The sequence below is a fragment of the Stegostoma tigrinum genome, chromosome 2, assembly GCF_030684315.1.
Source record: "Stegostoma tigrinum isolate sSteTig4 chromosome 2, sSteTig4.hap1, whole genome shotgun sequence".
Lineage (NCBI taxonomy): Eukaryota > Metazoa > Chordata > Chondrichthyes > Orectolobiformes > Stegostomatidae > Stegostoma > Stegostoma tigrinum.
The window spans coordinates 120,427,503-120,449,488 of record NC_081355.1 but is presented as its reverse complement, the minus strand read 5'-3'; the positions used below and the strand labels follow the sequence as shown (position 1 = coordinate 120,449,488).

The window sequence follows — 21,986 nt, the reverse complement described above, 5'->3', positions numbered from 1 at the left end:
GGATTAAATGGTAATGTTAACAAATACCAGTGAGTTAACTGCAGAAGCAAAAGCTGAACACACTGGAAATTCACAGCATGTTCATTTAAGAAACTGTGAAATCAGATAGAGGTAGAAGGGATTTTAAAGTTCTGCCCAACATCACAAGTCCCTGTATTTCCCTGCATCTTAGCAACATCATTTGAAAAAGGCCAACAAGATTTTCCACACACCTGCAATGTTCAGATCTTCCTCTTCACCGCCTCTTGCTCACTGCACTGCAAGAAGTCACAATGCTTTACTGGATAAATAGAAAAGTTTCCTCTAAATTAAATATTGGGAAAACCAATTCCCACCCCCTCCCCCCCCAGGTCCACATCAGTTCCTTGCACCGTCTCAGCACATCGGATGCTAAAACTGTCACTTATACCTTTGCTCCCTACAGATTTGATCAACTTTACTTCCGGCCAGCCATGGCCAAATCTTCTGCAAAGTTAAGACTATTGAAAAACTATTGCTAGTTTTTCTTTTATTCACTCATGGGAAATGGGTGTTGCTGAGTGAGCCAACATTTATTGCCCACCCAAATTGTGCTCGAGAAGGTGGTGAGCAGCCTTCTTGAACTGCTACAGCCCATGTGCTATAATTACCCAGGTGACACAGAAGGAACAGCAATATATTTCCAGGCCTAGATAGTGAATGGCTTGAATGGGAGAGAACAGGTGGTGGTAGTATTGTCCTCCATAGTCATAGTTGAGTGTTGGAAGGTGTTATCTTAACAAGCTCTTCAGTCAATGTCTGCAGTCATTCAAGCTATATAGACTAGCACACATTTTAATTCTCACCAACTTACATGGGTTTTCAGTCAAACACCACCTAAAATGGGCATGACATGGACAAAGTGCTTGTGTTACCAAATCCAGAAATTCCAGAATTGCAAAACTATTTTGCTTTTTTTTAAGAAAAAGGTTAAGGTACTATCAATTTAATTCAACTAGCATCAACAAGCTGCTTTCTGCAGTGGCACGGGGAGAGGGGGTGCGGGGAGAAGAAGAAGAGAAGAGGAGAGGACATGCAGTAGCTTCACGGGCAAACTAATTTAGGCGTTATGAACAGGGGCTGGGAACTTAAACTAGCAAGTTCCATTTTGCTCTGTGCTTGCTATCTGCAACGGCTTACAGCTCAACAATGCCTCAAATTTCTGCTTCTTCTGAAACTTGCAAAAATTCAGAACTTCCACCCAGGCGAAGGTCAAACATTCTGGAGCGAGTCTCCAGAGCCTTTTGGGAAAAGGCTAGATTAGTTATCATTAGCTAGCACAAAAGGGGGCAGACCATATGTAGTACACAGCCTGTACCATAGAAATACAAATAGGATTCTAAAGTTATAGAACTTGTTTAAATATGGAAAGTACTCACCTGTATACTTCAGATGTGCATATATAGGTGCTCATATTTAACGGTCAGCATGAAAGTTGAATTGCATACAAACAGTGGGCTTCCAAAAGGTCGTCTTATTGCTAACCTTCCACTGTCCGTCACAGTCACAGAGTATCCCATTTGTATCATCGAAAGTAGACTTCCAAATAAAACTTCCTCATAATTTGATCAGTACCGAAAATAAACGGACTGTTTTGTAAGATTTCTTGTTACTATCTCAGGCAGGTGTTTTGACTACAAACCGACAGTGCAGATTATCTTACAGTTCTCATTGCTTGTATCTGCTGGTGGTCTGAAATAGAGAGAGACTTGACAAGACAATGCCAGACAAAAAAAAGAAAAAGCCACCCTATTCAAGTGACCCACATTTGTAATTACACACCACACGAGTCTCCTTTCATCCTTCATTCAACACCAATATATCCTTCAATCTGCACAGCTTTCCCTTCAGTGCAAATATGGTATCAGCCTGGAAGGGGTAAATTCTATGCTCTAAATTGCTGTGCAAAAAGAATGTCATGCAAAGGCTTCAGGAGTCTGGAGAAACCTTATGAGAAGGTCATGGGCTGCACATGACTGATCATAAAATAGCAATTATGAGCAGTAAAAAAAGTTACATATCAAGACCTAACAGTGGAGTTATTGAAAATCTTGACTATTTTCTTGGTTTGAATGGCAAATTCAAAGTTTTATTTGGCAGCCAACAAGTTTAAAATTTGGATGAAAGAAAAGCATGAATTGGATGCAAAAAAAGTTGACGTTAACATTATGGTAACAGTCGTTGCTGCAAATTAAGGGAAGACGTTAAAAATTCTACCTATAATTCTTTCACAAATCCTTCAGCCATTTTGAAAAAGGAATATCTCTATTAAGACACTATTGACTAGGCCAACATTTATTGTCCATCAATTACCCTCGAAGGCGGCAGGTAGCTGGTGGACAGCAGGGAGATCCCTCTGCAGTTGATCTAGTGACCACCTTCAAGGAAGGAAATAGTTACAGAATCTTGGAGCCATAGTATCAGACTCTACTCCTTCCAAATGAGGTTATGCGAATTTTCCAAGAATGGTTCTCGACCATATTTTAGTATTACAGCAGGGATTTCATCCGTGTTGCCGGATGGCCTTTTCACATCCCATTGGGATAGGACCATGTCAGGTAGTGATGGTTAACATGACAAGGCAAGCGTTGGAGGGTATCCATGTCAAGGATTAATTCTTGGTTGTGGAGATCTTAAAATACTACCAAGTGCTGACTGTATCCCTGTTCTTGATAACTCCATTCCATTCGCATGTCTCAATGGATTAGGTCCCTGGATATTTCAGCTGTAAAATATAGATTTGGCGTGGAGAGAGGGGGAGAAAACAAATTTATGCACATCATGGCTGTTGACCAATTTCTGGATTTTTGGCATGCTCTCCACCCACCATTTGTTCTTTAGGTCGTGGGTTTTCATTGGATCTAGATCTTGATCTTTATCTGGAAATAGTGTTCTCTTTCCTTAGCAGAGGAGGACCTTGTGAGAAATCTGACTGAATCATCTCCTCCCAGTGGCTGAAAGATTCTTCCTTCAGTCACTGCAGATTCAGTACACATGATCTTCATAACAAGCTGAGTTCAAGCAAAGTACAGAGAACACTAGCAATGCAGAATTGTACTACAGATTTGTGCTGGAACCTCATGGCCCAGCATATCCCCCACTTAACCATTACCATCAAACTAGGGGATCAACCTTTGCTCAATGGAAAGTGCAGGAAGGCATGCCAGGAGCAGCACCAGGCAAACCTGAAGATGAGAGGAGGTATCAACTTGATGAAGCCAAACAGGACTACTTGCACACCAAAGCAGCCTAAGTAGCAACTGATAGTCAGAGCGAAGCAATCCCACCAACAGATCAGATCTAAGCTCCACAGTCCTGCCACATCCAATCAAGAATGACAAATCTCTGGAGGCAGCAGCTTCATGGAATGAGTGTAAAAGATAAAGTTGAAACATACATGGCATTTCCAGCTGACGACTGCAGGGTGGATGATCTACCACGGCCTTCTCCAGCAGTCACGGGCATTACTGATACCAGTCTTCACCCAATTCAATTCACTCCACGCGATATCAATAAATTCGGAGATATAGAATGCTTCAAAGGCTATGAAAACACTCTAGCACATCCAGCCAAGTTGTTCCAGTACAGTTAAGACATCGGCATCTAGCCAATAATGTGGAAACTGTTCTGCATTTGTCCTGCCCACGAAAAGCAGGACAAATCCAACCCAATTACTGCCCCAGACTACTTGATCATCAGTAAAGTGATGGAAGGCGTCATCAATAGTGCTCTTAAGCAGCACCTGCTCAGGGATGCCCATTATGGGTTCTGTCAGGGTCAATCAGATCCTCATTATAACCTTGGTTTAAACCATAGGCAAGACAGCCGATTTTCAGAGATGAGGTGGGGTGAGGTCAGGCGAGAGTGACTGCTGTTGACATCAAGGCTGCATTTGATAGAGTGTGGTATGAAGGAGCCCCAGCAAAACTGGAATCAATGGTTATTTGGAGCAAAGTGTCCACTGGTTGGGGTCATGAGTGGCACATAGGAAGATGGTCATGGTTGTTGGACGTTAGTCATCTCAGCTCCAGGACAGCTCTGCTGCAGTTCAAGGTACTCTCCTAGGCCTAACCATCTTCAGCTGCTTCAGTGGCCTTCCTTCCATCATTAAAAAAAAAGAGAATGTCCACTTATGATTGTATAATGTTGAGACCCATTTGCGACTCCTCACATACTGAAGCAGTGTCAAATGCAACAAAAGCTGGATAATATCTAGGCTTGAGCTGACAAGTGGCAAGTAACATTTGCGCTACACAAATGCCAAGCTAAGGCCATCAGCAATAACAGAAAAACTACTGTCCCTTTACATTTAATGGTGGTATTAAGTCCCTGATTCCTACACTATGAACATGCTGGTGATACCAGACTAGAAACACAACTGGATTTGCCAGATTAACACAGTAGCTACAAGAGGCTAGGAAAACTGCAGCATGTAACTCACCTCCCAATTCCCAAAGTCTGTCCATCATTTACAAGACACAAGTCAGGACTGTGAAGGAATAGTCCCAAACTTGACTGGATGAGTGCTGAGTGCTTTCTCCAAAAACACTCAGGAAGCTTGACACCATCAGGGACAAAGCAGCCTACTTGATTAGCATCACATCCACAAAACTCAATTTCTCCACAACAGATATTCAAAAGCAGCAGCAGTGTTTACTATCCATGCACTGCAAAAATTCACTGAAGATTCTCAGACAGCATCTTTCAAGCCCATGGCCACTTCCATCTAGAAGGACATGGCAGATAGCAGATACCACCACCTGTAAAGTGCCACTCCAAACCACTCACCATCCTGACCTTGGAAGTATACTACGGTTCCTCAGCATCATTGCAACAAAATCCTGGGAATTCCCTCCAATAAAGGTCATGGTGGGTCTACCTGCAGCACATGGACTTCAGTGGCTCAAGGAGGCAGCACACCATCTTCTCAAGGCCAACCAGGGACAAGCAATAATGTTGGCCTGTCAGCAACGCACACATCCCACAAATGAATAATTAAAAAACAAGACAGATATTGGATCCAGAGATCTTCTGAGTTACAAATAGAAAAGTAAATTCAAAGACAGTTTACTGATGAAGCCAACATGAAAAAAAAAATCACTTTTGCTAGTACTAACCCATTGCCTAACAATGCTCCAAATACTTGTAAATGCTATAGTAAATATAGTCTACAAGTGTCAAAAACACATTACGGACAAGTCACATTGCCCAGCAAAAATCAAAACACATTTTATACAAACATTAAATTAAAGCTTTAAATTAGATTTGTACAACATTATTAAAAATACCTTAAATGATGTAGCGCCTGTAGAAGTTCCAGTACATTATAAATTTAAGCATCCAAATACACTATAGATAAGGATAAAGAAGTTAACAGATAGATACTCATTGTCCTTTCTTATTTCATACACAAGTACTTAAAACATACCAGACACCAAAGTGAACACTTACACTGCTGAGTGAGATTTTGGCATTAAATTGTCCTTTGCTTTTTGCACAAAATTTCCAAGTTCATGATTTTACAAAATTAATTCAAAACTGCTGACAAACAACAGCCAAAAATGCTTAACAGGTTTTAGAAAGTAATCTCATGATAACCAGAAACTTCAAAAATGTATAAAACTTAATGTCATGGTGAGGAAACACTATACAGTTAAAATGAGAGTAGAAATTCAGGTTCAGAGAAACAACCAGTCCTCTGAAAGAATTACAATCTCCTTTTATGGCTTGATACCCAGTCAGCTCAGTGTTTAACTGTCCAACAGGGAAGATTTATAACTAATATTGCATCATATTACATAGTGCACAGAAACACTGTTAGGGAAGTTATTGGTTTAAACACCTTGCACAAAATATATTCAAAGTCATAAGGCAGTTTCTGTTTTACCATGCATATAACTGTACAAATCTAAGAGAAACATGGAACCAAAACACCCATCTCTTGTTTACCTTGCCCTTAATGGCAACTATTAGTTCAGCACAGGCATTGTTTAAATTGAGCTTCTCTGGGATATCATCGTTCGTTTAGCTTCTGAACAGAAAATAACATTAGAACATAGAACATAGAACAGTACAGCACAGAACAGGCCCTTCAGCCCACAATGTTGTGCCGACCATTGATCCTCATGGATGCACCCTCAAATTTCTGTGACCATATGCATGTCCAGCAGTCTCTTAAATGACCCCAATGACCTTGCTTCCACAACTGCTGCTGGCAACGCATTCCATGCTCTCACAACTCTCTGCGTAAAGAACCTGCCTCTGACATCCCCTCTATACTTTCCACCAACCAGCTTAAAACTATGACCCCTCGTGCTAGCCATTTCTGCCCTGGGAAATAGTCTCTGGCTATCGACTCTATCTATGCCTCTCATTATCTTGTATACCTCAATTAGGTCCCCTCTCCTCCTCCTTTTCTCCAATGAAAAGAGACCGAGCTCAGTCAACCTCTCTTCATAAGATAAGCCCTCCAGTCCAGGCAGCATCCTGGTAAACCTCCTCTGAACCCTCTCCAAAGCATCCACATCTTTCCTATAATAGGGCGCCCAGAACTGGACGCAGTATTCCAAGTGCGGTCTAACCAAAGTTTTATAGAGCTGCAACAAGATCTCACGACTCTTAAACTCAATCCCCCTGTTAATGAAAGCCAAAACACCATATGCTTTCTTAACAACCCTGTCCACTTGGGTGGCCATTTTAAGGGATCTATGTATCTGCACACCAAGATCCCTCTGTTCCTCCACGCTGCCAAGAATCCTATCCTTAATCCTGTACTCAGCTTTCAAATTCGACCTTCCAAAATGCATCACCTCGCATTTATCCAGGTTGAACTCCATCTGCCACCTCTCAGCCCATCTCTGCATCCTGTCAATGTCCCGCTGCAGCCTACAACAGCCCTCTACACTGTCAACGACACCTCCGACCTTTGTGTCGTCTGCAAACTTGCTGACCCATCCTTCAATTCCCTCGTCCAAGTCATTAATAAAAATTACAAACAGTAGAGGCCCAAGGACAGAGCCCTGTGGAACCCCACTCACCACTGTCTTCCAGGCAGAATATTTTCCTTCTACTACCACACGCTGTCTTCTGTTGGCCAGCCAATTCTGTATCCAAGCAGCTAAGTTCCCCTGTATCCCATTCCTCCTGACCTTCTGAATGAGCCTTCCATGGGGAACCTTATCAAATGCCTTACTGAAGTCCATATACACCACATCCACAGCTCGACCCTCATCAACCTTACTAGTCACATCCTCAAAAAACTCGATAAGGTTTGTAAGGCATGACCTACCCCTCACAAAGCCGTGTTGACTGTATTTGATCAAGCCATGCTCTTCCAGATGGTCATAAATCTTATCCCTCAGAATCCTTTCTAACACCTTGCAGACGACAGACGTGAGACTTACCGGTCTATAATTGCCGGGGATTTCCCTATTTCCTTTCTTGAAGAGAGGAATTACATTTGCCTCTCTCCAGTCCTCAGGTACGACTCCAGTGGAGAGCGAGGATGCAAAGATCTTCGCAAGTGGCGAAGCAATTGCATTTCTCGCTTCCCAAAGCAGCCGAGGACAAATCTGATCCGGGCCTGGCGACTTGTCAATCTTAATGTTTGACAAAATTTTCAGTACATCAGCTTCCTCTATCTCTATCCATTCCAGCATGCACACCTGCTCTTCAAAGGTTTCATTCACTACACAGTTCGATTCTTTCGTAAAGACAGAAGCAAAAAACTCATTTAGGGCTTCCCCTACCTCCTCAGGCTCCACACACAAGTTCCCTATGCTATCCCTGATCGGCCCTACTCTTTCTTTGACCATTCTCTTATTCCTCACGTAAGTGTAAAATGCCTTTGTGTTTTCCCGGATTCCTTCTGCCAAGCCTTTCTCGTGCCCCCTCCTGGCTCTCCTCAGACCATTTTTGAGCTCCTTCCTTGCCTGCATGTAATCCTCTCTAGCTGAACTTGACCCTAGCTTCCTCCACCTTATGTAAGCTACCTTCTTCCTTTTCACAAGAAGCTCCACCGCTCTCGTCATCCAAGGTTCCTTTATCTTACCCCTTCTTGCCTGTCTCAGAGGGACATATTTACTCATCACTCCCAACAACTGTTCCTTAAACCATCTCCACATGTCTATAGTTCCCTTACCATGGAACAACTGCTCCCAGTCCATGCTTCCTAACTCGTGTCTAATCGCATCATAGTTTCCTCTTCCCCAATTAAATATCCTCCCATTCTGCCTAATCCTCTCCTTCTCCATAGCTATGTAGAATGAGAGAGTGTTATGGTCACTATCACCAAAATGCTCTCCCACCACAAGATCTGATACCTGCCCCGGCTCGTTTCCGAGCACCAAGTCTAGAATGGCCTCTCCCCTCGTCGGCCTGTCAACGTACTGCGTTAGGAAACCCTCCTGAACACACCTTACAAAAACAGCTCCATTCAAATCTTCTGCTCGAAGGAGGTTCCAATCAATATTAGGAAAGTTAAAGTCACCCATTACAACAACCCTACTGCGTCCACACTTTTCCAAAATCTGTCGACCTATGCTTTCTACATTCTTGCTGATATAAATTTCAACCTCTATTAACATTGTCCCCTTTTCTTCTGATTTTACAACCTACCTGCTTGACCTTTAATATTTTCCTTCCATATAAAAACTTTCCCTAAGCTTGCTCATTGATAGTCATTTCTGACCATCTACTCCTATTTGTCACGATGCCCATCCTTCTAAACCTACTTATGGCACTTATCCCAAGCTACAACAATATTTTGAATCCAACATTTAGCCTGTTGAGGTCCTCAATTTCTTCCTTTAAAATCCTTACATCCAGTAAAGCTTTACTAAGTCATACTTATCATCTAATCTGCAACCCTTCAAATCTAAAAAGGGGCAGAAACTGCAGGGTATTTGGCACAAAAAACTGGTATCGCAATCCAATACCCATTTAGCTGAACAGAGTATCATCATGCTTTGATTTCTGCCAAAATTTGTTCATTATTCAAAGTTTATCCTGGACAGTCAAGACATCATTAATTATGGAGCAATCATCTCCTGCAGCTTACACATTTACCTCCAAGATGTAAAAGGATCCCAAAGGCATCTTAGTCTTTATATTGATGAGAGCCTATTCAAGTTTCCCTGGCTTGCTCACTAATCTGCCATGACCCCAGCATCTTTCTCCTACCTTTTATCATTCCCCGTTAAAGCTCATTACTCATGAAAGCCACCTCCTGCTATCAACTATATTCTATATTCTATATTCTGAATTGTTCATCTACTTCATTACTAGGCCCCTTCTATAAGATAATTCTTTGCTTCAAGAAACAATGGACTCTTTCAAAACTACAACCCTTGCTCAGAAAGCCTTTGATCTACATCTTCTCCAAATTAAGTGCCTAATCTCCAAAGTCATGCTATCACCATCGGAGTACATCTACATTTTCCTTCCATCTCAAAATTCAAACCACTCCAATCAAGTTTCTGCCTAAACTATAGCTTTAATTCAGTTTGAAGCAAGGTTAGTAAGTTGGTAGATAACAAAGTTCGGTGAAGTTGTGGATGGTGTAGAAGGTTGTCAAAAGGATACAGCAAGATATAGATCAATTGCACACATGGGTGAAGAAAATAGAACATAGAACATTACAGCACAGTACAGGCCCTTCGGCCCTCGATGTTGTGTCGACCTGTCATACCGATCTCAAGCCCATCTAACCTACACTATTCCACGTACGTCCATATGCTTGTCCAATGATGACTTAAATGTACTTAAAGTTGGTGAATCTACTACCGTTGCAGGCAAAACGTTCCATTCCCTTACTACTCTCTGAGTAAAGAAACTACCTCTGACATCTGTCCTATATCTTTCACCCCTCAATTTAAAGCTATGTCCCCTTGTGCTCGCCATCACCATCCTAGGAAATAGGCTCTCCCTATCCACCCTATCTAACCCTCTGATTATTTGATATGTCTCAATTAAGTCACCTCTCAACCTTTTTCTCTCTAATGAAGACAGCCTCAAGTCCCTCAGCCTTTCCTCGTAAGACCTTCCCTCCATACCAGGCAACATCCTAGTAAATCTCCTCTGCACCCTTTCCAAAGCTTCCACATCTTTCCTATAATGCTGTGACCAGAACTGTACACAATACTCGAAGTGCGGCCGCACCAGAGTTTTGTACAGCTTCACCGTAACCTCCTGGTTCCGGAACTCGATCCCTCTATCGATAAAAGCTAAAACACTGTATGCCTTCTTAACAGCCCTGTCAACCTGGGTGGCAACTTTCAAGGATCTGTGTACATGGACAACGAGATCTCTCTGCTCATCTACACTATTAAGAATCTTACCATTAGCCCTGTACTTTGCCTTCTGGTTACTCCAAAGTGCATCACCTCACACTTGTCTGCATTAAACTCCATTTGCCACCTCTCAGCCCAGCTCTGCAGCTTATCTATGTCTCTATGCAACCTACAGCACCCTTCGTCACTATCCACAACTCCACCGACCTTAGTGTCGTCTGCAAATTTACTAACCCATCCATCCATCTATGCCGTCATCCAGGTCATTTATAAAAATGACCAACAGCAGTGGACCCAACACCGACCCTTGCGGTACACCACTAGTAACTGCTCTCCAGGATGAGCATTTCCCATCAACTACCACCCTCTATCTTCTTTCAGCAAGCCAATTTCTGATCCAAACTGCTACATCTCCCACAATTCCATTCCTCGCATTTTGTACAATAGCCTATTGTGGGGAACCTTATCGAACGCCTTGCTGAAATCCATACACACCACATCAACCAGTTTACTCTCATCTACCTGTTTGGTCACCTTCTCAAAGAACTCAATAAGGTTTGAGAGGCACATCCTTCCCTTCACAAAACCGTGCTGTCTATCCCTAATCAATTTATTCTTTTCTAGATGATTATAAATCGTATCCGTTCTAACCTTTTCTAACAACTGAGGTAAGGCTCACTGGTCTATAATTACCAGGGTTGTCTCTACTCCCCTTCTTGAACAGGGGAACCACATTAGCTATCTTCCAGTCATCTGGCACTATTCCTGTAGACAATGATGAGTTAAAGATCAAATGGTAGGTGGAGTTCAATCCAAGTAAGTGTGTGAGGTATTGCAGTTGGGAGATCAAAAGGAAAAGCATACAAGTAATGACAGGACCTTGAACAGCACTGATGTACAGAGGGATCTTGGGGTTCAAGTTGACTGTTTCCTAAAAGTGACTATGCGAGTAGATACTGTGACAAAGGCAGCACATGGCATGTTTGCCTTGGTTGGAAAGGGAATAGAGTACAACAGTCAGAACGTCTGTTGCAGATTTAAAAGATTTTGGTTAGGCCGCACAGTGTTTGGTGTTCATTTCCAGTCGCCACATTACAGGAAGGATGTGGATGCTTTGGAGAAGGTGCAGAAGAATTTTACCAGGATGTTGCCCGGATTAACATGTACAAGCTATAAAGGCAAGGCTAGAGGATCTCGCATAGTTTATTTTCTCTGGCGTAGCAGAAGGGGGACTTAAAAGAAGTCCACAGAATTAGGAGTTGCACAGGTAGGGCTGACTGTCAGAATCCTTTTCTCCCAAGAGCTGAAGTGTCTAATACTTGGGAGTATGCATTTAAAGATGGGAGGGGCAAGTTTTTTCTTTAAAAAATATACAGTGCCGGAGTCTAGAAAATGCTGCTGGGGTGATGGTGAAGGTATCATAATTGGGGCATTTAAAATGACTGTTCGGTAAGCACATGAATATGGAAGAAAAGGAGGGATATGGACCAAGGGTAGGCATAAGAGATAAGTTTAATTTGGTGATATGTTTGGCACAACATCATGGGCTGAAGGGCCAGTTTGTGTGCTGTACAGTTTATGTTCTATGTTAGCAAAGTCTCCAATTATACAAAAAAAACAAAAAAAAAGAGCTGCAGATGCTGTAATCAGAAACAAAAACAAGTTGCGGGGAGACCTCACTGGGTCTGACAGCATCTATGAAGAAAAGTCAAAGTTAACATTTCAGGTCCAGCCTTCCTGTGAGGAAGGGTCACCAGACCTGAAACGTTAACTCCCCCCGCCTTCACAAATGCTACCACACCCACTGAGCTTTCCCAACAACTTCTGTTTTTGTCTCAAATGATACTAGTGACCTGGGCAACAATATACAATCCCTTATCCTTCAGGTTAACCACTTATCAGCATTTGACATTGCTCGCAATCCTTCACCACATTAGTCCCACTAAGCTGAAGTTAACGTTGTTTACTTCCATTTTTAGCAAAATCAATCGTAGTCAGAATATTTCCAGTGGCTTCTTTCCCCAGATACTGGTTTACCTCAAGAGCCAATGAAGGAACAATACCTACCAGTGCTTTTCCTCATCTTTATCCTCTCTTTTCAAGATCATCCAAAGGCATGGAGCAAAGCACAAAGGCTCAATAGTTAGCTCCATCTGTCCATGATGTGGTTCATCAAATGTATGTGTTGACAGCCTGGTAGCTCAACATTCCATCCTAGACAAGTTGCTACACCCTTTAGTTAAAACAGTGAAAGGTACAATAATTCTTTCAGCCTTTCACAAGCTCCACGGCATCAACACTACTTACGTCTCTATACCTGGTCACAAACAGATTGAACCAGACAATGTGCCACCTCTGAATCCAAGTTGGCTCCAAGCCTCAAAATCTCATATCCTCGCAATCAGAAAGAAAATCCAACTTGCACATCTGTAATATCAGCCAACTCTGCTAAAAAAAAAATTAATGTTGTCCTGCCATTGAAACATTGATCAGGGCCTTGCCCACTTCCTTAACTGTTTCAATATCTCCCTATTAGCCTGCTCATTTCTAGAATGGAGGCTAATTCAAAATTCTCCTGCTCAAATCCTTCCAATTGCTGTTGAATGACTAAGCTGCAACTGGACGGTGGCTGAAGGAGGTGATGTCATTTCTGTCCTGTCCCAGGAGTTGGTGTGTGCATGCGTGTGCATTCACGTCCCAACAGAGAATCCACAAATTCACTGCTAGAATCACAGGAAGTCAAACAAACAATTTACAGTCACACACCAAACACTAGATGATATAAACAGACAGCAGGAACTCCAAAATTGTCTTCACTGATTTACAGAGTCAGGGCCCAGAACAGAATTTAACATTACACCAGTTATGTTTAAAACAATACCATTTCCACTCTGAGGTTTATCAGCCTTACAACCTTCCGAGAACTAGAGTTTCTCTAACCCTAAACTTGAGCATCCGTCAATTCTTGCATTCTTTATAGAAAGTCTGTGGCACAGTTGTCAAAGTTCCAAGCGCTTCAAATCTCTATATACACACCATCACTAAAAAGACCTTCCTTATAACACGCTGCTTTAATCAAACTTTTGTTAATCTTAAAATTGTTTCTTTAGATTTGATTTTTCTCCAATTATATTTCGGACTTTTGGCTACATTGAAAGCTGAAAATTTTAGTTTTGTTGCACACAAGTTGAGAAAATGTTCTCATTCAGTGCCCAAATAGTATATTCCATGGTAAGCAGGGGAGAATTGCAAAACAGTACAATGATATCCAAAATCAAAAGCGAATTTGATGGTCCGAGGAGAGAAACAAAGACTTATAAAAGACGCATCCTTCTAACAACTAGTGGATATCAATAAAACACAGTACAGGCACTCCCTTCATTTTGTATGCATCCATCTTCAAAGAGGTTTTAGTACATAAATCTAGACCATTTAGTGCTTGACTGTCATTTTTATTGGCAGAAAGTATAACAGATTGCTTTCATTACTCTCTTATACCAGGTTAGCTTGATTTATTAAAAACATATGAAATTCATAATGTCAGTGTTGAAAGCAGAGGCTGATATCATGCACAATTCTGGGTAACACCTCATATGCTCATTAGTTACTGTTGCGGGCAATTTATGAAAATGTTGTGCTCACAGCAAAACATAATATACTGATGTGTAAAATTGACTTTGGCACCCAAAACTATTTTTTCAACTCCACTGATGGTTTGAGAGGTATGCATACCAAAAATCTATCACACTATAAACAGCAGTCTTTCCCAACTATTTTCTGTTTCGGATGCCTTTTCAATGCTTCAAAAATCTCAACCACCCCCCACCTAGTGTGGCATCTAAGAACACTTTTTTCGGGGGGGGGGGGGGGTGGGAGGAGAGGAGGGGAAAAAGTGGTGAATGTGAGGTGGTTCTTGAGAATGGGGATGGGCGGGGGGGGGGGGGGGGGTTTAACCTTTCAACTTGAGATACCATTTTGGGAAGATCTAATACAGACCACAAGAGAACATAGTCCCTCAAGTTTGCTCTACCTCTCAATAAGATGTGGATGTGATAACTGTTTCTGCTGATCTACAATAAAATTTTTAACCATTTGTTTACAAAAAATGTATTCAAAATACTCACAAACTTTACTTCTATTCACCTTGTGAGGGAGAGAGAGTGTCAAAGTCTCTTCACACTAAGAAACAATTTCCACTTTCGTCTTGAACAGGCAAATCTTCACTTCAAAACCTCCTCTTGCTGTAGACTTTCCCACAGGTCAAAAGATCCTTTCCATATCCATGCTGTCAAGGCTCCTCATTGAGATGTATGAGGTAATCTTTCCTTGTAAGGCAAGCCATCCATTTCATGTAGTAATTTAATAAATGTATTAAAAGCAGTCCAGAAGTTTTTTTTTAAAAAAACGTCCTCTCTTAAGTAAGGTGAGCAATATGGTACACAGTACTCCAGATGTAACCTCACTAAACACCCTATACACTGAAGCATAACCTCCCTGCTTTTTGTATTCAATTCCCCATTCTAATAGATCCCTTACAATCCACTGTACTTTCCAATATTTTGGAAATCATACATGAAGGACATCCAAATCCCTCTGCTTCTCAGAAGTTTACAATCTTTCACTGATGAAATAATATGCCTTCTTTATTCTGTCCAAAAAGAAGTGGGCAATCCACATTTTCCTCACATTCGATTCCAGATTTTGTTTTTTTAAAAAACCTACCTCGTCTGTAGGATCCTCTTCAAAACTTACTTTCCGGTCTTCGAGCAAATGCGGTAACGATACCTTTGGTCACATCATCCAAAGTAATTTGCTACACTTTGAGGCCCCAGCAAGGCACCCTGTGGCACACCACTGCTAAAATTTTGCCAATCCAAAAATACCTATGCTTCCTGTTGGTACAGCCACCAACTTAATCTGCAAGAGCTCCTTGAGAAAGTAAACTTGAATTACCTTTCACAAAACCACGTTGACTCGACCTGACTATGCTGATATTTTGGTAGGGTACTTGGGGAAAAAAAACAAACTTTTCTTTAATAACGTCACCTAATATTTTGCCTACAACACATTAAAACTAACTGACCTTTAGTTTCCTGTTTTCTGTCTCTTTTCCTTTTTGAATAAAAGGAGTGACATGTGGTAATTTCCAACTGAACAGAACTTTGGGCAAATTAAAACAAACATATGAACTCTGATTAGCCAAGTCGATCGGGCCCCAGAGACTTGTCAGCTCACAGTTCCAACAACTCGTTCAGTATCACATTTTTGGTGATTGATTTTATGCAGTTTTTCCTTCCCTTCCATTTCCTGATTTCAGCTATGTCTGGGAGGTTACTGACATCATCATCTTCTAGTGAAGCCTGCTGCAAACTGTCGAATGAATCTGCCATGTCCTTGTTTTCCTTTATTAATTCCCCACGTTCATTCTACAAGATACTTATTTAAAAAGTGTAAGAGATTGTTTAAATCTTTTGAAACACATACTGTTTTTAATCTATCCAGCTAGTTATTGTTCAATTTTTCCTCTTCTCATTAACCTTTAGGATTTTTCTTTAAAACCTTGTGTATAATCTTCCAGCCTACACAACGGTATTATCCTTTTTTAAACACAAAAAAAATTGGTTTGACAATAGAGACGTGAATTCTACTCCTCTCGCTCTATTGAGATTATACCTATTTCTTCCCATTAACATGGCCGTCCTGCTATCCTCCCCAAATTTCACATACTCTTCAGTATTCAGGTCCCAAATTAGATCATTTACAGCTACGTCTCCAAGGGCTTTCAGATCAAATTTATTTCTATCTGCACTGGTCATTCATCTGATCTGAATGTTATATGCATTCACATAGAATCTTCAGTGTTTTTTTTTAAAAAAAGGAAATGTTTTTAACTTAATAAAATGTGAGGCTGGATGAACACAGCAGGCCAAGCAGCATCTCAGGAGCACAAAAGCTGGCGTTCCGGGCCTAGACCCTTCATCAGAGAGGGGGATGGGGAGATGGAACTGGAATAAATAGGGAGAGAGGCCCTCTCTCCCTATTTATTCCAGTTCCATCTCCCCATCCCCCTCTCTGATGAAGGGTCTAGGCCCGAAACGTCAGCTTTTGTGCTCCTGAGATGCTGGTTGGCCTGCTGTGTTCATCCAGCCTCACATTTTATTATCTTGGAATTCTCCAGCATCTGCAGTTCCCATTATCTCTGAAATGTTTTTAACTCCTAGCTTTATGTTGATTTTCTCTAGATTTATAATTTCCATCCCTTCTTGTCACAATGGGCAGATCATTTTCCATACTAATGCATTTCTCTTGCCTAGTGTCTATTCTTCAATTTATTACATTCTTCAAATTTGATCCCTTGCTCTTTATTTTAAAATTCTCTTTAATGCAAATGTTTAAGACTCAATATTGAAGGACAAATTAGGGACAGTCAACAAAACTTCCCACGCACAAAGTGGTGTCTCACTAACTGGAGTTTTTTGAAGAGGTGACAAAGAATGAAGAAAGCAGAGCATTTGACATTGCTGAAGTCCATATAGACAAAGCGTTCAACAAGGTTCTGCATGGCAGGCTGGTCAATAAGGGTAGATCACGTGGGATTTGGGGGAAGCTAGCCAATTGGATACATTATTGGCTTGAAGATAGGAGACAGACGGTAGTGATACAGGGTTGTTTTTTGGACTGGAAGCCTGTGACCAATGTGCCACAAGGATTGCTCTGTGTTCACTGCTTTGTCATTTTTTGGATGTGACTGTGTGATGAAGCAGTAAACAAAGTTTGCAGATAACGAACGTCAAAGTAGGTGTCGTGAACAGTGAATACCTCAGAGTACAATGGAACCTTGACCAGACGGAGCTTAATTTCGATAAACATGAAATGCTGCATTTTGGCAAGGAAAATTAGGGCAGGACTTGTACACTTAATGGAAGGGCCTTGGGGAGCACAGGAAAACAAATCTGGGGTGCAGGGGCATTGTTCCTTGAAGATGGAGTCAGAGTAGATAGGGTAGGGAAGATGACATTTGGTACACTTGCTTTTATTGTTCAGTGCATTGAATATAGGAGTTGGCATGTCATGTTGCGCCTGTACAGGACATTGGTGAGGTTACTTTTAGAATACTGCACACAACTGTGATCTTCCTTCTATAGGAAAGATGTTGTTAATGTGAAGGATTCAGAAAAGATTTAAAAAGTATGTTGCTGGGACTGATGGGTTTGAGTCATAGGGACAGGCTGACTGGGTTGAGGCTTTGTCCCGAGTGCAGAAGCTGAAGGGTGACCTCAGAGGTTTTAAGGTCATGTGGGGCATTGATAAGGTAAATAGCCAAGATCATTTTAGAATCCCCACACTACGAAAACAAGAGAGTGTTTAGGTTTAAAGTGGGAGGGGAATGACATTTTAAAAAAAAAACAACACACACCAAAGAGGACCCGAGGGATAACTCTGTGGTGGTCGTGTATAACATTTAAAATGCTTCTGAATGGGTATGTGGGTAAGAAGGGTTTAAGAGGGATATGGGATTGGGATGTCTGGTCTATGAGGATGAGTTGGACAGAAGGATCTGTTTCTGTGCTGCATAACTAATAAAAACACTAGCCTCAGCATGCTTCAGGTACAGATCCCACATTCCCCAGGACCAATCAATGTCCTCAATGAACTGACATCTATTTCTCCTCCACTATTCTTTGAGACATACATTCATTTCTCTAATCAGATTTGCCCAATGGGAATTGATTAGTGGCTTAGGCCATACTCTCGAGATTCTGACTATTGAGCGTCTGGCATCTAACTCCTCATACTTCCTACATAGAACCAGTTCCTTGATTTGCCTAGTATTTTTGATACCTACATGAACCATGTTGACTGGGTCTTCTGCAGTGGACTGCAAGGCCCTCTACAGCCCTGAGCAATACTGCTTTCTGGACACTTGCTGTTTGCAGGAGAGGTGATAACTGTGTCAAATCCCCTCACTATACCTCATCCTGGTACCACTGCATTCTTGTATCAGTGATAATGGAAACTGCAGATGCTAGAGAATCCAAAAGATAACAAAATGAGAGGCTGGATGAACGCAGCAGGCCCAGCAGCATCTCAGGAGCACAAAAGCTGACGTTTCGGGCCTGGACCCTTCATCAGGCCCGAAACGTCAGCTTTTGTGCTCCTGAGATGCTGCTGGGCCTGCTGTGTTCATCCAGCCTCACATTTTATTACCACTGCATTCTTTTTTGCTTCCCCACAGCTTAAATGTAATATCATTGTACGGGAAGTCAATGATTTAGTTAGCTCATGCAAACAACCTGAACAAGTTGCAAAGGCTAAGGCTCCTGAACTCCTGTTCTCTAGGCCCCCTTAGCTGCTTCACTTGGTTGCACTCTCCTGGATTCGTTTGTATATCTCCTCACCACAAGTTTGAAACCTTTGGAATGTTCTCATATTCAACTTTTTATTACCGTCAATGTAATTAAGTGGAAAAAATGGAACAGAGTTTTACCTACAGAATGTGTATTAAAGGATTAATCTTTGGAGGCATTGACAGAGGTCACACAAACAAAAAAAAAAGCTACATACCATTATCCTGCATTAGAATGGTATTGCTATTCCTTCACTTTTCCAAAGCAAGTTAGCAGACTAAAGTAAACTCTGTTCCTCTCTCCAAAAAATGCTGGCAGATGGGAGCTTCTTCAGCATTTTCGGTTTACATTCACATTTCAAAATATGTTGAACATGGTAACGTATATTAAAATGATGTTTTTGGGCTTCTTAGGACAATGAGACAATACTTCCCCTCACTGGAATGTTTAGGACAAGAAGGCATAGTTTCAGAATGAAGGGCCACTGATTTAAGGCCAAGATAAAGAGGAATTTCTGTCAAAAAGTTATGTATTTTCTGGAACTCTATGCCACAGAGATCTATGGGGGTAGAGTCCTTGCATCTCTGAGATAGTTAGATTCTTGATCACCAGAGCAATCAAGAGTCATGGGGTAAACACAAATATCGTCTTATGATAGCGATTAATCAGTAATGGATTTAGCTATTTTGCTTCAATTGCTAAGCATTAATCATCACATTACACATCAATCTTGCAAACTTAAAAATCTTAAGGGATTAATTAACATTTGAAACAATAAAAATTCAGTGGGTTAATGGGGGACAAGTCAAGGAATTCTTATAACTGCACCAAAAAATTAAATGTCAGCAGGGTAGTCAACCATTTAGGTCAGAAACCAGTAATCATGTTACCTCAGACTTTACATAGACTGTTGTTACTCTTTTGCTACCATAAAAACAGTACAGTTTCAATTGAAGACTTACTGATGAAAATTAAAAGTATCATACTCTGCACCACTGGGCTAATTTTGTTTCAAATTATACTTTGTAATCTCCAGCCACAGATTTAGATGAAAAGCAAGTGCTTGCAGAAATGCAAAACAAACGTGAAATAGATTCCTAGATAATAAAATGTGAGGCTGGATGAACACAGCAGGCCAAGCAGCATCTCAGGAGCACAAAAGCTGACGTTTCGGGCCTAGACCCTTCATCAGAGATCTGATGAAGGGTCTAGGCCCGAAACGTCAGCTTTTGTGCTCCTGAGATGCTGCTTGGCCTGCTGTGTTCATCCAGCCTCACATTTTATTATCTTGGAATCTCCAGCATCTGCAGTTCCCATTATCTGCAAAATAGATTCCTGATGACTGAAGTGAACAAAATGTACCAAGCAGTATGGTACTAGTTTACATATTACATAGGAACTAGACTTAATCCCTACACTGTACCATGTTAGTTATTCTTAACTGAGGGTTTGGCAATATTAGACAAGGTGCACAATAGAAAGTTCCAGTAGCAGGTTTGTAGGACAGAACCAAAACCATCATCTTCCTGCATTGTGTGAACTTTGCTATCAAACACGAAAAGAACAGCAGGCACCATCACTCCAAACAGGGGTTTAAAGCAAATTTATTGAATTGTATAATACCTGAAATGGCATTTGTGTCTCACTATTTTTGTCATAGAAAACGAAAACAAAACATGGCCTATTTATCTTCCAAGGTGGAGACAATGGAACCCTGGTAGGAGGGATAGAAGCCAGGTTATTAAATTGTAACTGAATACTTAACAAGCCTATAACATGCCCAAACATACCAGTCCCCACCTGTAAGAAACTGACTGTAATCTCTGGATCCCCGTGCATTTAGTAAAAATTCAGTCCACTTAACATCCAGAAGGTATGTGAACAAGCAGACTGAATGGATTGAACCAAGCCTGCCTCAGGTCCGATATCTCCACAAAGCTTAGTTTTCTGGAAGCCTCCTGTTTTTGCCTGAAAAGCGACCAAGTCTGCACATCGACATCATCTTGTTAGGGCTCTATCAATTTCAGCCAACTGCACGCGTTCCCAAAGAAAAGAACTGACTTCCTGGAGTCAGACAAAAATCACTTGAATCAAAATCCAAATCTTTGATTTATGAAGTTATTCTTAATGGTAATTATTTTCCATTCTTATCCCGCATCGTCCACCCCCCACCCCATCTTTCTTGTATCCTTATGGGCACATGATGCAACAATTATTTCAGATTTGAATGCACCAAAATATCACACTTCTGTATTATATCCTACAAAGAGACAATTTCAGGAGAAACTGGATGAACACAGTAGGCCGAGCAGCATCTCAGGAGCACAAAAGCTGATGTTTCGGGCCTAGACCCTTCAGAGGTCTGATGAAGGGTCTAGGCCCGAAACGTCAGCTTTTGTGCTCCCGAGATGCTGCTTGCCCTGCTGTGTTCATCCAGCCTCACATTTTATTATCTTGGATTCTCCAGCATCTGCAGTTCCCATTATCACTGATCACAATTTCAGGAGAAACTCAGGTCTTGCATGTCTGTGCAGAGAATACAGTGCTAATGCTGCATTTCTCTTTTTGCTCATTTCAGATCCCTACTGTCCACGGCTATTGTTTTACAAGAGTGACAGCACAAGTGAGCATGGGCTACTTAAAAAGGTTTGGACCATTAAAGCAGACTGTTTGAAATAAGCTGTGGCATACTTCCCCTGCCTCCACCCAAAAAGAGAGACTGAAATGAAAACATATCCAATCCAATGGAATTAAATTTAACTTTCTCCTTTGTCCATACTAATAATGACAAAAACTGGAGCTGATTGGAGGGTAGGCCATATTGGAAAAACCCAACTGAATGTTGAGAAGATAACTCAAGCAGTAGGCAGTGGAATGGTTCTGAATGAATGCTATCTGTAAGTGAAGATATTGCAATGAGATTCCACAAAAGTAGCCATTTGCTAAAATTGAAACAAAAAAAAAAGACAAATTTATCGAAACGGTTCAAAAATCAGTTTGGGAATAGAAGGCAAAATAGAATTTGAATGCATAAGCATCGCTCTAAGGAACTGGCTTGCAGTGTTCAACATGAACCTTCACTGAAGCCTCAGCCATGACAGGTGTCTGGTTAACATGACTGCTGTTCAAGCAACACAAACGTAATAGAAATCACCATCTTGCCAAGAGTCACTACTTTAGTATCTCTTCGCTTATGACCCCATTGGTTTCGCCTTGGAGCAGCCTCTCCAACTCTATCTTGCAGCATCTCACTATTTTCCTCTCTTGAACCTTTGTTCCCAAGTGCAAGCAGATACTAGAGTTTCAGGATTGCATAATTGAGAGTTCTGAT

The 21,986-nt window shown here is 41.3% G+C and overlaps 1 protein-coding gene across 15 annotated transcripts in view; it reads right to left on the bottom strand.

Moving 5' to 3' along the window:
- LOC125462689 (sickle tail protein-like) overlaps positions 1-21,986 on the bottom strand; it is a 614,365-nt gene that overhangs the window by 196,758 nt on the left and 395,621 nt on the right. Inside the window, exon 1 of one of the 15 annotated variants that reach the window (XM_048552998.2) lies at positions 1,398-1,490. The exons of 13 other annotated variants lie outside the window; for them this stretch is intronic. The gene's annotated coding sequence lies outside the window, so the exon portion shown is untranslated. Of the gene's footprint in view, positions 1-212; positions 239-1,397; positions 1,491-21,986 lie in introns of those variants that run through there. One more of the 15 variants, XM_059638910.1, reaches the window with a different exon arrangement.